The sequence below is a fragment of the Hyperoodon ampullatus genome (assembly GCF_949752795.1).
Source record: "Hyperoodon ampullatus genome assembly, chromosome: 5".
Taxonomy (NCBI): Eukaryota; Metazoa; Chordata; class Mammalia; order Artiodactyla; family Ziphiidae; genus Hyperoodon; species Hyperoodon ampullatus.
In genome coordinates this window covers 44696437-44713226 of record NC_136918.1, presented here as the reverse complement: position 1 = coordinate 44713226, position 16790 = coordinate 44696437, and the positions used below count along the sequence as shown (strand labels likewise).

The 16790-nt window shown below is 45.1% G+C and overlaps 1 pseudogene across 1 annotated transcript; it reads left to right on the top strand.

Moving 5' to 3' along the window:
* The first annotated feature begins 268 nt into the window (after positions 1-268).
* Positions 269-9384, top strand: LOC307053727 (nmrA-like family domain-containing protein 1; annotated as a pseudogene). Its single transcript has 6 exons — positions 269-286; positions 395-704; positions 900-1027; positions 1673-1783; positions 4877-5068; positions 9205-9384. The product of its transcript is annotated as a nmrA-like family domain-containing protein 1 (transcript).
* The last annotated feature ends 7406 nt before the right edge of the window (positions 9385-16790 follow it).

Below are 16790 nucleotides of genomic sequence, written 5' to 3'. Positions count from 1 at the left end.
TGCAAGTTTTTAACCTTTTAAAAAATATATAGAATAGGAACCTGTCTTGAAAGTAAAACTGTATGAAGAACCTAAAAATGAAGTCTACAACCAGATAAAAGTAGAATTGCTTAGTCTGGGGTGGGGAGTCTGGTGCCCTGCTCACTTGGCATCCCTGTTGCCTCCAGCCTCCCCCATTCTCTGCCTGCCCCCCGCCGCCATGGCTTCTGCTAAGCTACCACTGAGGAGGCTGTGAGAAACCTAGCTTGAAAACCACTCTTGCAAGGCCATGCGGATGCCTCCCAAAGTAGTTACAACAGCAGTTTTACTCTGAGTAACGGGACTCCCTGACCAACTTCTTTTAGTGAACATTCTTCCTGACCCTTCCTGTATTTCTTCTTCCCCAATCCTGCAGGGTAGCTCTGTGGCCAGGGCCGTTTTGGCGAGGAAAAAGTATGAGGTGAGAGCACTGGCCAGGGATGTGACTCAACCAAATGCGCAGGTGCTCTGGGACCTTGGGGCCGAGGTGGTAAAAGGTGACCTGAATGACAAACATCAGTGGAGGCCTCCTTGAAAGGAGCCTTCATGGTGACCAACTTCTGGGACCATTTCAGCAAAGAGAAAGAAGTGTGTCAGGTGGGAACCACCTTTGAGGCCTTTCTTTTTCTCCTCCCTGGCTACTCTGCCCTCCTGGAAGGCAGTAGGCCTTCGGCCTGGGCAAAAATGTAAGCCTCATCCCAGAACATCTCTCTGGCATTTATGAAATATATGTACTTCAGGTACTTGTTAGAGGTGGATTGTTACGTGATTGTAAAGTCCGTGTTATGTGACACCTGTCCAAATGTGACCTTGAGGATCTGACAGTGACCGTGTAGTGGATCCAGCCATTAGAGCCTCTGATTCTCACCATTTGTTTGTAGATGGCACATGATGGGTGGCAGCAAGAACACCCCACAAATTAAGGTTACTCTGAGAGTGAGATGGGAAGAACAAAAATGTAATGAATGTGTTCACTTCTGGCAGAGAATTGGGGATGAATTAGTAATGGGTACATAGGAAAAGAAGTAAGCAAACAAGCAAATAAGCCCACAGTGATTAACTCCAGGGAAAATGAACATTTGTAGAAAAAGTAAATGTAACCATAGAATATAACATGGCTCAGATTCAGCTGTGTAAGCACTGATGAATGATATAGTCCCAAACTGTGATATTCTGAGGGTGAAAAAAAGGGAATCATGTTTGTGTATGTGTGTGATGGTCATGGTGGGCTGTGTGTGTGTGTGTGTGTGTGTGTGTGTGTGTGTGTGTGAGAGAGAGAGAGAGAGAGAGAGAAACTGAGAGAGAGAGCCGAAGATGAGGACTCATCTGTCATAGTAGAAATTTGGTAGACGATATCTTAAACTGAGAAAAATCAAGGATTAGCAGTATAAACATATTATTTAGAAATAAAGAAGCAGCTGGAAGAGATGAAAATGGTTATTTCTGGAGAGTAGTTATCAGCATGAAGGTGCAGGGAACTTCTTTGTCATTATGAGATCTACTTTTTCCCCCAAAACAGCACTATTTGAAAATTATACATATGTATAAACTAGAAAAATATGAAGATTAGATTTTAAAAATGTAATGGATGGGATCAGACTCTTTCAGAAATGGTACAATTCAAAAAGTTAAGAGCAGGGTTGAACCATTTTAGGTTCATTTGGCGTTCCCATGACCAGTGTCCTTGTGGCAGCTTACTTTGAAAACTTTCTTGGCCCATGGAAGCCAGTGAAAGCCTCTGATGGAGAGTACTACACCCTGGTAAGTGGAAGGTTGCCGTGAAAGCTAACCAGACACCTGCTGTCCTCCCCTCATTCCTCTCTTCAGTGGACGCATGCCATCTGAGTGCCTACCATGTGCTCAGCTCTGTGTGAAGTGCTGAGAGGGATCCCACATTGTCCTAGACTTACCAGAGAGCTGAATCTTGGGCTGGAAACACTGAGGATTACACTTGCAGTCTTATCGTGCTGATGCCCCTCATATAAGCAGTGAGCCATGTGGCCTCAAGCCTCAGTTTCCTCATGTCTAATGGGGAAGCTGGACGAGATGATTTCTCCTACTAGCTCATCTCTCTGCCCTTCTGTGGCAACAGGGAAAACATTCTCCTCTTGACCTGGGTCCCAGGGTCAGAAATCCCTAGGGGGACCCTGACTCCCGGGGATGGGTTTCCAGCCCTGCCTGCAGAGTCTGATTCCATAAGTCTGGGCTGGGGCCTGGAAGACTGTAGTTTTGACAAGGACTCCTGGTAATTCTAATGCTGCCAAGTCTCCTGGCTGGCACTCTCCTGCCCTTTGGGGACATTTTCTTTGCCCATAGTCCAAGGGTGGCTCTGTGGAGTGGAAGGAATATGGGAGAATCAGTTTCAGCAAGTCAGTCTTTCTTCCTTGGCACATAATTAAGACTCATCAGGGGCATAACTAGTGGCAAAGCAGACCTGAGCTAGAACAAGGAGCACATGCCACACATCACAGACGACTTGGGTAACAGTTCAACAAGTGACGAGATAAATGTATAAAGGTGACATATCTCTTCACCTGCCCTTCTTCCTATACCCTTACCAGGTTTCAGAAGCCAGCTCACCTGACGTTTCCCAGGTCCTGAACTAGGACATTGTAATCTATGGATTAGATTGGCCCTAGGTGAAGAGGTGATGCCTTAAACTTCTGGTGGTACCCAGTCCCATGTGGGGTCTTCACATCTGTAAAACCCAGCCTCAGGTATCCCGGAGCCTCATCCCCTCCACCTGCCCCAGCCCCCCAGAGGAATAGCTAACATTTACTAAGCACTTACTGGGTGTTTGTTGTCTGTTTTACAGATGGGGAAACTGAGGCACAGATAGATTAACTTTGCCAAGGTCACTAATAAGGCAGAAACAGAACTTGAACTCAGGCAGTGTGGCTCCAGAACCATATTCTTTTTATTTTTTATTTTAATTTTCTTGGCTGCGCTGCAAGGCATGCAGGATCTTAGTTCCCCGACCAGGGATGGAATCTGTGCCCCCCTGCAGTGGAAGCACAGAGTCCTAGCTACTGAACTGCAAGGGAATTCCAGAACCACATTCTTTACCGCTGTCCCTTAGCTGCTTTTAAACTCAGCCCAAGAATCTCAACCTTCAAGTAAAAACAAACCTCAAAGTCAGAATAGACTTGACTCTGAGTGCCTCAAAAAACTCAGACTGCTTTTTTATAAATATAAGTTACAATTATAATTTAAGCAGAGGAATGAGCAGACATTTTGCCTACCAAGAAATTCAGGCAGGAAGTTAATTTTGCTACAAAAGACAAGCTATGATATTTAGTCCCTGGTTGCTAAAGCCTGAAGTCACTTTTGTACTGGACTGAAATTCAGAGACCTTGATTCTTGTCCTAGGTTGCTGTTTTCTAACTGGGAGGCACTGGGTGAGTCAATAGACTTAGATTCTTCCATTCAGAAAATAAGAGTGCTGGGGCTAGATTACATCCACATTGGGTTCCAGCCTCAGGAGTCTGGGAATCTATGAGAGGCTATATCACACTGCAGGAAGGGCACAGGCTTTGGAGTGACGGATGAGGGTTTGAACCCCCTTCTGCTGCTTACTGGCTGAGTAACCTCAGGCAAGTACCTGATATTTCTATATTTCAAGGTTGTTTTGAGGATTAAACAAGCCAATATGTTTGCTCATTCATTCATTCAATAAATATTTGAGGGCCTACTATGTGCCAGTCACTTACTGGGGAATCAGTAATAAACAGCTCAAAACGGACAAAGCTGAGCCCTCATTAAGCTCATATTCTGGTGGAGGAGTTAGATAATAAACATAATAGATAAGTAAAATATATTATATGTTAGAAGGTGATAAGCACAGTAAAAAAAATAAGGCAGAGTAAGGTATTTGTGGAGTGCTAGCAGTAAGGGAGTTGTGTGTGAAATTTAAATAAGGTGATTGGTGGGCTTCTTTGAGAAGGTGACATCTGAGCAATGTCTGATGGAGGTAAGTAATGGGCTTTGTGAATATTCAGGGAAAGAGCTTTTCAGGCAGAGAGAACAGCCAGTGTGGCTGGAACAGAGCAAGTTGGGGGGTTGGGGAGAGGGTAGTAGGAGGTGAGGCCAGAGGTAATAGAAGGTCTGGTCCTGTAAGCCATTGGTTTTTCTTCTGAGAGACACAGAGAGCCATTGGAGGGTTCTGGGCAGACATGACATGAGCCGACTTTAGTTTTTACAGAATCACTCTGACTTTTGTGTTGAAAAGAGACTGTGGAAGGGCAAGAGTGGAAACAAGGAGCCCAAATTTGCAATAATCCAAGTCAGAGTTGATGGTGGCTTAGACCAGGGTGATAGCAGTGAGGATGGCGAGAAGTGGTCAGATTCTGGACATACTATAAATAGGACTTAAAAAAAAAAGAAAGAAAGAAAGAAAGAATATGGGGTAGGAGAGACACCTCAAGGTTGACTTCAAGATTTTTGACTTGAGAAACTGGAATGATAGAGTTGCTATTAACTGAGATGGGGAAGTCCGTAGGGGGAGCGTGTTGTGCAGGAACTCACTTTGGAGCACTTTGAGTTTCAAATGTCTATTAAACAGTCAAGTAAGGATGTTGAGTAGGAAGTTGGACATATGAGCCTGGAGTTGAGCAGAGATGTCTGGGTTAGAGATAGCAATCATACTTTGCACACAGGATATGCTTAGTAAATGGTCACTCTCTTTTTTTCTTTAAATCAACACCCAGGCATTACGGTATTTTTCTCCAGCAAACCTTATAACTGTGCATAGATTGTGGCTACTCAGTGTTCCCATACCTCTTGTTTAAGTGGTGGGACCTACCAAGAATGTGAAGTAATTAGCTATTTTTATCTTTTTTTTTTTCCTTTTTAAAACTAGCACTGCCCATGGGGGATGTATCAATGGATGGTATCTCTGTTGCTGATGTTGGAGAGGTCATCTGCAGCATTTTTTAATTTGCCAGAGAAGTTTGTAGGCAAGGCCGTGGGTCTCAGTGCAGAAGCACTAACAGTACAGCAATATGCTGATGTTTTGTCCAAGGGTTTGGGGAAAGAAGTCCGAGATGCAGAGGTGAGTTCTTAAGAGATATAAATGTGATCGCAAATGGTCACAGCCCACTAACTTACAAATTCTGGGAGACTTTTGACAGATTTGGGCAGGGTTGAGCTTAGGCTGTTGGAAAAAATTGAAGAGGATTCCTGTTCCACGAATCTGTCTTCATCTGTTGGTGTATCTGAATTCCACCCTTATGACTTTATCGCTTTGGCTTCAGGTTAATCAGTTTATTAAAGTAAAATTCCTTTTGGGTGGAAAGAACTTAGACTCTGAAGACTGAGGTACAATGTTTCCGTATATGCTGTACCAACCCTCTCCTCCCAGGAGCTCATCACTGATCAGGCCAGTCTGCCAGAGCTGGTCTGCGTGGGGCATGGCACTTAGCCTCTCTGAGCTGCCGCTTCCTTATTCATAAAGTGGGATGAAAGCATCTACCTTGGGATGTTTTCTGAAAATTAGAGAGGATATATTTAAGGGGGTTAGCTTAGTGTTTGGCACGTAGTAAGTATACCTCAAGGACCTATTATGTACCTGGTGCTATCTTTAAAGCGTTTACAACAGAGTTGGGGTGAAAGTGGTAATGCACATGAAGTCACAGTGATCAGTCCAAAGCAGAACACTGTGGGTGCTTAATTGTGTTACCCACACTCTCTGCGCTATAGGTGGTCAGAGAGGGTAGGAGAAGGCTTCATGGAAGAAGTAGCCTTGAGGTGGTCCTTGAGGGTGGGCAAGACTGTGTATGGGTGGAGGGAGCGATAGAGCTGGCCTGGCTAAATTCTAGAAACAACAGGAATGAACCAGAGGCAGTCTGGGGAAGTAAGCAAATCCTGGCTCTGCCCTTATCTATGTGGGGAATCTTGGCATTTACTTAACCTCTCCAGCCTCCCTTTATTCAGATGTTAAAAAGGTTATTATGGGACTTCCCTGGCAGTCCAGTGGTTAGGGGTCCTCGCTTCCACTGCAGGTGGCACAGGTTCGATCCCTGGTCAGGGAACTAAGAGCCCACAAGCCACGTGGTGTGGCCAAAAATTAAAAAAAAAAAAAAAAGGCTATTACACCTGCCATAGGCTTGTTGTGAGGATGCAATGAGACCCACATGGGAGGGACCTGGCCCTGGGTCTGGCACTTAGTAAGCCTGCAATAACCGATCAGGCTGGAATGGCTACAAGAGACCTTTTATAGAGAAGTGAGGGGAATGGATGATCCTGAGCACTCCCAGCTATTTCTCCAAGCAGGTGTTGATAAGAGGAAGGAGAGAGAACAGGGCTTCTGAGAAGGAAGTATGTGTTTCTGTCTGCCAGGCAGAGACACCGTTGCAGCTGAAAGGAAGACCCATACCTTCCCTCAAGCTAGCAGGCATTAACTAACACGGCTCTTTGCCTCTCTCGGTTGCTATTGTCCCATCTGTGGAGGGGGAGGGTGGTTTGGATGACTACTAAGGCTCTACCCAGCACTAACATCTCCCCAGAGTAGAGAGAGTCCCTTTTTCCTTACAGGATTCCAGCCTGCTTTTGTAAATTAAGATTTATTGGAACACAGCCATACCTTTGTTTATGTATGTCTCTGGCTGGTTTCAGGATACTGTGGTAGATCTGAGTAGTTGTGACAGAGACCATATGGCCGGAAGGCCTAAAATGTTTATATCTAGCTCTTCAAGAAAAAGGTTGTTGACCCTTGCTCTAGAATGTTTCCTAGGGTTAGGGATAGAGGGTTGGTTTTCGTTTTCTTCTGCAACTCTTGGGCACTGAGTCTTGAGGGGGTATCTATATTCTCAGTTCACCTCAGGGACGGGAGCTGTGAGGAGGCTGAGAGATCTTTTGGGGGAAAAACTATTGTAGGTGTTAATCCAGCCATAAAAACACATCTGGGGAGCTCCTAAGAAGGCACCACCCACTCAAAAGATGGACTTGATGAGAAGGTCTGCAAAGTCTCTTATACCCGGGTGCAAATTTACTTTTCAGTGATTGACCCTTCCCCCAGTGCCTTTGAATTCGGGTCTTCTATTCATTTTTGTCTGTGGAGTCTGAACTCTGTAAAGAAGAAGGGGAGGAAGGTGAAGAGTGTGGGCATATGGTGTGTATGCGTCCATTCTCAGAGGACCCGGTAGACATTGTTTGGGAAGGCTCAGGACTGTCCAAGCATCTCTCAGTCACATACCTGGTTTCTGACTGATTTGGTACATCAAGCTATTTCACAATGCAGCAGAAATTTCTCTGGCACCTAAAGTTTTAGGGGATTAGAGGCTGGAAGTTCTACAGAATGGTTAATGCTGTTCTTAGTAACTAGTTTGACTTGAAGCCGCTGCGCACTGGTCTGGAGTAGGAAAATGCTTACAGGCTATGCTACTCTGGCAGAGGATGCATGTGGCCACAAGGTGGCGCCCCAGCCTTGGCAGTCTGACTTTTCCCCAGTCTGATCAGAAGGCTGTTTGCCTAATTATTTCAGTGACTACGCCCCTCTCCCCCAGAACAAACTCCCACCAGAAACTCTGATCTGGCTGAAACTGCCTGTCTAGCCCCAAAAGGGACACGGTTCTCTCATAAAGTGAGACACAACAGAACACATCTGTTTCCTTCAAAAATCTGCAGAAAAGAATCCCTTATTTTACTGAGGGATATTAGTTACCAAAGTTCCAGGATGAGAGAGTAACTCAAGGAAACAGACATTTTAGAAGTCATCTTCCATGCTTTGCTTATAGCCTTCTATTTCCAAACTCACTAAAACTTAAGTTTTTTTCCTGATTTCAAAAATTACAAATACTTATTGAAGAAAATACACAAAATTATAAAAAAGAATATAAAAATCATATTGTTTAATCTATCAGAGATAGCAACTGTTAAGATTTACACATTTTCTTCTAGTCTTTTTCCAGTATGTATGTAATAAAATTAAAACAACATGATATGTACAATTTTGTAACCAGCTTTTTCACTTGACATTATATTATGAGCACTTTTCTATTTTGTTCAACTTCTTCAAAAATATTAATTTTAGTAACTGCATAATATTTTTAGAGTAGATGTACCATAACTTATTTTACCATTCCTCTGTTTTTGGACCTGCAGTTTGGTCTTGGTTTTTCATTATTATAAATGGCATATGACGATCATTGTTTTATATGAGTTTGCCTCTGTCACATTTTTCTAAGGCCAGGTGGAATAGCGAGATTAGAGTTTATCTCTGGGGGCTAAAGACAGATTATACTGGATCCAATAGTTAGAAAAAGTCTTAGCAGGAATTCCCTGGCTGTCCAGTGGTTAGGGCTCTGCGCTTCCACTGCAGGGGGCATGGGTTCGATCCCTTTGGGGAACTAAAATCCTGCATGCCACATGGTACAGCCAAAAAAAAAAAAAAAAAAAGGAATGGTCTTAGCTGATTGATTCAGGCAGCAGAACTATTGATCTATTGATCTATTTAGTGTCAGAAGGGACTCAAGGGGTGGGTTTTGTGGAGGGTGACAGAAGGTGGGTGTGCGATGGGCAGCGTTTGTTGTGCCCGGCCCTGGCCGAGGCTGGGATGGCTGAAGTCGAGATGCTCATTTCCAATCTAGGCCGGGAGTGGTGATGGAAGGGACGTGGGTCAGGAGGGAAGGATGGAGAGCCCGGTGCTTTGACGCTGCATGCAGGGCTGGATGGGTAGAAGATCTCAGAGGGCTGTTGAGGGAATCCCAGGAGAAAATGTATATGAAAGCTGGTCAGATGAAGAGGCTACAGATCCACAATACCTTATCCCAAGTGCTTGGGGTCAGAAACAATTCCACTTTCAGAATCTTTCAGCTTTTAGATAGGTTATATCTATGTATATTATGTAACATCAACATCAGGGGCTGGGGCAGGACCCTATAATCAAACACATCACTATCTCTGCAGACAAAGACATGACTATTTCCACTAAATGGGATCATTAAAGACCATAAATAACTTCCCATAAGTTCAGATCAGGTTTTGCCACCAAATCAGTTCAGAAAAGTCAGTATGTTGCCAAATTGCTTATGAAAAAACTTCCGTGTTTCTTGGGTCTTGGAGTTAGGCTAAAGAATTGTGGACCTGTACCATCATGAAAGTGAATAATTTCTTCTCAAACTGTTTTAAATGAGGGCAATGACATTTCCTGGGTTTTTTTCTTCTTTTTTTTTTACTTGTTCTTAAAAGATCACCCTGGAAGCTTACGAGAAGCTAGAATTTCCTGCAGCGAAGGAAATGGCCAATATGTGTCATTTCTATCAAATGAAGCCAGATCGTGATATCAAGCTCACCCACCGACTGAACCCCAAAGTCAAAAGCTTCAGCCAGTTCATCTCAAAGAACCAGTCAGCCTTGAAGGGCATTTAAGCTGTTCACACAGGCCCCTGAACAAACAATGTCCTTCCTCCCAGATCCTGGTCCTCTTTATAGCACAACATCTATGTTTACAGAACAGATAGGTTAGAATACAATGGTTTACACCCCCAAAGGCTTCCCTGGCAGGGAACACTACAGAGCTGATCTGACACAGTAATTTGACCCACATATACCTTTCCAGCTACTGATAAGTATGGTACACCTGTTAGGTTAAATGAGAAGCCCGCAGGCTGTCACCTTTTGTAGCTCTCTCCCCAACAGCCCATTGCCTCAGAAGGCTCTGGCCTGAGGAACTTGGAGCTTCTTCCCTAACATGAATCAGTGGGGATGGGGGCACTCAGCTTTCTCCTGCATCAGTGATCCTGAGGCCTGTCTCTGGAACTCCCCTAGGCAACTCCTAGGACTTTTTCAAATGCATTGTCACATTCTCAGTGAAGTTTTAAGTGATCTTAATTTCTTAAAATAAAAATCTTTGTAGAGTTTTCTGGGGAACATGGTGTTCAATGAACTGCACGAGTGTTGGAAACTGAAATTCAGTTTTGCTTCAAAGTTAGAAGCTCATTTCTGATTCATTCATTAAATCACCATTCAATTGCTCATCTTTTCATTCACTTACCCCTCATTTATCCATTCCACAAACTTTCTTTTTAGCACCTCTGCTTCTGTGTGTTTTCTTATTGGAGTGGTCCACTCTCCAAAGGCCGCCATGGCTCCTTTTCAGTTTGTGGTCGGCTTTGTGTCATGCCAGGGCAAGAGAGGCTAATGTGCTACTTAGCTACAAGTGAAGCCCAGAGGCTCTGCAGTGGGTAAAGGCCAGGAGCTTGAGGCAGCATCTGGGGAAAGGTAGGGAAGTGGAAAGAGAAGGTGATGGAAGGGCTCCCATAGTATCTTTGTATATCTCTGGCTTAGCATTTTCTACCCCATATTGTTTTTGGTTTTTTTTTTTTGCGGTACGCGGGCCTCTCACTGTTGTGGCCTCTCCCGTTGCGGAGCACAGGCTCCGGACGCGCAGGCTCAGCGGCCATGGCTCACGGGCCTAGCCGCTCCGCGGCATGTGGGATCGTCCCGGACCGGGGCACAAACCCATGTCCCCTGCATCGGCAGGCGGACTCTCAACCACTGCACCACCAAGGAAGCCCTACCCCATATTGTAATTGCCTTGTTTACTTATTTTCCTCTTGGCTGTGAGAGACTTGCCCCCCTCTTTATCCCAGTGCCTGGCATATGATAGGCGATCAATAAATGTTGATTGACTAAATGAGTGAATAAAGTTATTGATCATACCGTTTCAAGAAAAGGGAAATAAACAGGTGCATGGGTTGGAGAGTGGTGAGAACCACCAACTGATACTGAAAAGGCAAGAGGCTGTCCACTTCCAGGAGAGGGGGTGAATCCCTACTACTCTGGGGCAGGCAGCGGATGGGGCTGGCCGTGGCTGAGCAAGGACAGGGTGGCAGAGCCTGTGTGAGAGGACACAGTGGCCTGGGACCTGGCTCAGAGGGGAGGCTCAGCAATGCCAAACATCAGCCTTTTTGTCTCTTAAGGCATCAAGTGGTATTTGTCGAATGAATGATGTTGAGGTTATTGCAGACAAGGTCCTTGAGGGGAAATTACTGTCAATTTGAGGACCACACTCCTTTCCAAAAGGCACTCTCCTTATCCCCCGACTAATCAACTCTATCTGGCTCAAGCTCTCAACCCTGGGAAACGGGTCTGGATAAATTTCTAAAACGGGAAAAGAAAAACAAAACCCTAAACTAAAAATAGGTGGTTTATTACTCTTCTGGGTGGGCCAGGCAGGAAGAATGGTTGCTGTTTCCTAAATAAACCTCAGCATCCCCTAAATGGGACTGCCTGTAGGCCTGCGCATCCCCTGGCCCCCTTGTATGTTCACTGGGTGGCAGGTTGGTTCTTTCAGCCTTTGGGACAAGGCTGGGGTAGCCCTGGGACAGCCCCACTATTGCTCCTGGAAAGCACAAGAAACCCTTCCTGGGTTTAGAAGCAAACTTTACAGCAGCCGATCTGAAATGAGAGTGCATTTTAGGGGCCTAGTTTGCATCTCCAACTCACACAACCAATAAGGGGAAAAGAGCTGTTAAAGTTGGTCTAAAACATTTTAACATTTTAAAATAAAAGACGAGGGACTCCACCACTGCCCTCTCTTTTCTCTCCCTACAATCTCCAGGCCTAGGGAGAGAAAAGCTTCCCTTCCGAGTTGCTCAGAGTGAAGACTTGGGGACCCACAAGAAGCACAGCAGGTGGAAATGGGCTGTGCGCCACAGGGAATGCAATCACCCTCTGTGGTCCAGGAAATGGGTTGGGTGGCGGTGAGGGTGGAGGTGATGGGACAGAAGGGATGCAGAAGGAGGTATCTCTCTCTGATTCTAGAAATGTTCCTAGAAATGTTAGCTATGAAGTTAGAGGATGCTGAATTTGATTCCTGTCTGTGCCACTGACTAGTTGTGTGAATTTGGGCAAGTGTCTTGACTTCTCTGGATTTCAGTTTCCCCATCCTCACGAGGTGTGCTGGGAGGGCTACAAGAGTAAAAGTGTAAAAAGCACTTTGGACAGTCTTTAGCAGATAGAAAGTACTCAATAAATAGTAGCTATAATTATTATTGAGAATAACTCCTGCCTCCGCCTCCTTCGTATAGCACCCTGAGTTCTGAGGTGCTCACAAGATGCTCTGGGTCTCCCCCTGACCTGCCACCCACCCGTGGCTTCCTGGAAGGCAGGTTCATCTCGCCCTCTGCCGGGGGTCTGGTCCCTGCCATCTCCCTTTACCTACCACTAGATGGCAGGACGAGCCTAGCATCTAGCATGAGAAAGGGTCGCTGCAACCTCATCCACCGGGATTTCTCCAGAGGTCTTCTTTTTTTTTTTTTTTGAGGCAAGGAATAACAACTTTATTCAGAAAGCCGGCAGACCGAGAAGATGGCAGACTAAAGTCTCCAAAAAACCATCTTTCCAGGGGCCTTCTTTGAGAACAAGTCTCCAGGAGACAGTTATATGCTGCATCTTACAGCCCTTCAGCCTTTCTCAGGCTCTCTCAGTCACCCTCCACGGTCATTTCTACAAACAAGTGCTGGGCACCTTTCCTGAGCCTGGCATTGTGGGATTAAGGGCCTTCTCTGTGCCTGATGTGGGATTAACAAAAGGAAAGGAAGGGCCAACATATTATCCAAAGGCTCCAGCACTGGGACCACAAAGGGTCCCCTCAGGCCGAGGGTGAGTCTTCTATGGAAAGGGGGCCCCAGGCCCCCAGCCCAGGAGCACAGAGCTCCGCTTCGGACTGGTAGCGAGGGGGCGGAGCCTGGGGACGGCGCTCCTGCCGCCGGCTTCTCCACCCGCCCGGGGGACCCTTCCGACTCTGATGTCCCACCAAACTGCACAAAGAGCAGAGACAATTCCCCAAAAGGAATTCAGGGCCTGCTGGGCCAAACACTGTGCACTCTCCAAAGTAGCTGTTCCCCGGCAACCGAGCCAACTCCTGGACTCGTCGCAGAAGTGAACAGGAAGGCAAGAGCATAAACTTTAAAACACCCCTGAGTATAAGCTGTCAGAGTATTTCTGAAGGGCTACTCAGCTAACTGTTGCAAGAGGACTAAAAACGTGCACACCCTTTAACTTGGCAGTACTTCTAGGAAGCGATTTTAAGTAAATAAACACAAATATTGATAAAAATAAAATTTCCAGGATTTTATATGGAAGTGTTGCTACTCATGAGAGTAAAAAAATGGAAATAACCTAAATGTTCAGCATTAAAGGAATGGATAACTAAATTACTGAATCGTTTTAAAGTTCCCTTAAATTTTAAATTCTTTAAAACTAGAATTTGTAAGTAATTTTACTGAAAAAAAGCTTATTATGTTTCAAGTGAAAAATGTTGGACGTAAAATAACGTTGTATCTAGGTTAATTAAAATTATGTAAAGTACACAAGTACATAGGAAAATATTGAGAGGAAAACCACCAAGATGTTAAAAGTGGTTTTCATTGAATGGTGAGATTTTGGTTGGTTTCTACTTTCTCCTTTTATGTTTCCCCTTTCCTCCAGGTTTCCATAATAAAAATATGTTAATTAGATATTGAAATTTTATGTAAAGGAGTTACTTTTAAAGTTTAACAAATACCATAGATGATCTTAACTCTTCCTCATGTTTTGGCAACTATAATAATTGTTATTTACTATGTTCCAGCTACTATGATAGGAGCTGTATGCACATACTTTCACTAAATCTTTGTACCAACACTCTAAACAAGATTATCTTCTTATTTGACAGATAAAGGAACATACTTCAGAGGGTTTAGGTAATTTGCCCAAAGTCACACTATTACTAGGTGGCAGAGTCAGGATTTAAATTCAAGTCTGTGTGTCTGCAAAGTCTGTGAGCTTTCCACCATATCAGAACTTTGATCAATGCAATTCTCAACTTATGAAAGGACTGGGTCATCAAATTCATTCAGAGTTCAGTTGTTTGGAATTTGGGACATATTTTTCTCTTAGAAACACTGTAGAAATGCTAACCTGCAACATTGTGTAAAGATCAACCCTCCAACACTGGTGAAACTACATCTACTCATATGCTGTGAAGCCACAACTTTCAATAAGGTGTTTCTTGCTAACCCTTTCTCCCAGATGTACACCCGAGAGAATATCGCAACTAATATCGGAGTGAGGACAAGGCAGTACTTGGGGAAGTCATGGAAAGGGTATCTCAAAAGTGGGCTTCCGCCTGCCGATGCAGGGGACACGGGTTCGTGCCCCGGTCCGGGTAGATCCCACATGCTGCGGATCGGCTAGGCCCGTGAGCCATGGCCGCTGAGCCTGCGCGTCCGGAGCCTGTGCTCTGCAACGGGAGAGGCCACAACAGTGAGAGGCCCGCGTACCTTAAAAAAAAAAAAAAAAAAAAAGTGTATGTGTGCAGGGGATTCCCTGGCAGTCCAGTGGTTAGGACTCTGTGCTTCCACTGCAGGGGCACAGATTTGATCCCCGGTCAGGGAACTATATGATCCTGCATGGCACACGGCATGGCCAAAAAAAAAAAAAGTGTATGTGTGCAGAAAGAGAAAGCAGAGTCAAGGTATGACCTGGGGTACAGGCAAAAGCCATGAGGTCTGAATGGCTGACTGTGTGAAGGCATCCAGGATAGGTTTGGTGGGTTTGAGTATGGAAGCCCAGCATGGAAACCTAGGGTGCCCCCAGGAGGTCTTGTGGGCATTAAATCCAAATGTTTCCAAGAGCCAGGCAGGTAAATTTATGAAACAGCCGATGTACCACAATACAGGATGGTGGAAACCATGGCAGTGAGAGCCTGCATGACTCAAGTACAGGCACTAAGAATAGAATTTAGCAGAAACACAGTGTCACCGAACATCAGTTGCCTCAGCTGTTCCTAACATGATGGTTTTCTGACTTTAGGGTTTAACAGTTGAATCTTCCCATTTTGTGGAAGGAGAGGTACCTGGTGAGGCTGTAAGGACAGCGGGTAGAGGGCTTGATCATGAGAGGAAGGGGCAAGAACAAGACTCCGGGGTCCCCTGCTTTGGCAATGCGGAAAATGTCAGGCGAGGGCTGCGAGGGTCAGGGAGCTTCTTGGCAGCAGCTGGTCCTATTTGTGTGTCATTACAAATGAATCATTCCCTTATTGCTTCCAGCACAAGTTTGGCCATGGGGGGAAGAGAAAGAAGAAAGGAATCAACGTTTGTTGAGAGCCACACTGTTTCATAATCATCATCTCATTTAAGCCTTATTATCTCCCTGAAAAGTTGGTGTACGTGGCAAAGACTTGCTAGATGTTTATCAAACCTGTCTCCTCATCTTCCTGGGCACATAGATGGACCTCATTTCTAAGTGTTCTTTGTAATTCATTGCAGCCATGTGATATAGACTGTGATATAGACTGTGATATAGACACTAGCCTGGGAGTGGAAGTGATGTGGGACATTTCTAGGCCCAGCAGAAAATTCTTCCACTTGCCACTGTCCTACATCATCTCCCTCCTACCTTTGGATTGACATCTACAAGTCTGGTGACCTTAAAAGCCATGTTTAGAAAATGGTGAAGTCGGACAAAGAAAGGACCCAGTCACCTATCTCCCCTCTTGGAGGAGAGCAGCCCACAGATCAGGAACATCTGTTCTAGACTTTATGCATATCAGAAATAAACTTCCATAATGTTAGAGCCAATTAACTCTGTGTGTGTGTTTATCACAGCTGCTAGCATTGCTTTAACCAATATGGCATTTTTAATGCCCGTTTTATAGAGAAGCAAACCTAAGCTCAGAGAAGTAATTAGCCCAAGGTCACACAACTGAAAATGAAAGAAATTGAACCCAGGTTTATCCAGTTCCCAAGCCCAGGCTCTTTTTATAACAACATATTGCTTCCAAGGGAACCAATAAACAGTGTAGTCCTAATTTGTGATTTCATATCTTATTTTAACCAGGCCGCCCACCCCCAAATCTGATGGGTGCCTCCAAAATGAAAGCAAGTGGGATGAAAGAGAGTAATGAATGACTCACCAAGATCTTGTTCTAACATCAAGTTGCAGGCAGGCGAAAGGCACAGGCAGCTCCCAGGTCTTTCTCCCGAGAGCCAGGTGGGGCTGCTGGCAGAGCAGCGTGGGGCCTGACAATCCTGGGGAAGTTTTTCCATTCCCAGTAGCACTCTTGCTTGGTCCCCTTGTTCATTAACATCTGTGTCCCTCCAATTTGGGCTCTGGCTTGAACTCTGTGAACTGCTCAAAGAGGCTCTTGCTACCTCTTTGTTCAAACAGACAATGGTTGCAGTGACAAAGAGGAAAATCAGATGCAGGTGAAAGTTTATTTTTAACATTTCCAAGGCCAAATGGGGATTTAACATGAAAATCAGAGCCCTCACTTCCGCCAGCTCTCTCTCAAAGTGGCTTGGGTGCTTTTGGCTGGCCGGGACTCCAACATGCTTGGATATTTTCCAAGCAAGTGCACCATTGACGAGTTAGACAGTTCAGTCTTTTCTGGGGCCTTCGTTTGGACAGAAATGGACATTTGTTTGGAGATGGTGTTCAACTTGGGCTGACAGAATGTGATAAGCCTAGGAAGGAAGGCATGCTGCCCTGGCCACCCAAATATGTGAGGTTTCTTTACATTTTAGTCAAGTCAAGCTGAAGCCTGAAAAAATGTGTAATAAAGTGAAAATTCTTGGAAATCACTAGGTGAAAAGCTCCCTTGGGGACTTCCCTGGTGGTGCAGTGGTTAAGAATCCGCCTGCCAATGCAGAGGACATAGGTTCGAGCCCTGGTCTGGGAAGATCCCACATGCCGCGGAGCAACTAAGCCCGTGCGCCACAACTACTGAGCCTGTGCTCTAGAGCCCATGAGCCACAACTATTGAAGCCCGTAAGCCACAACTACTGAAG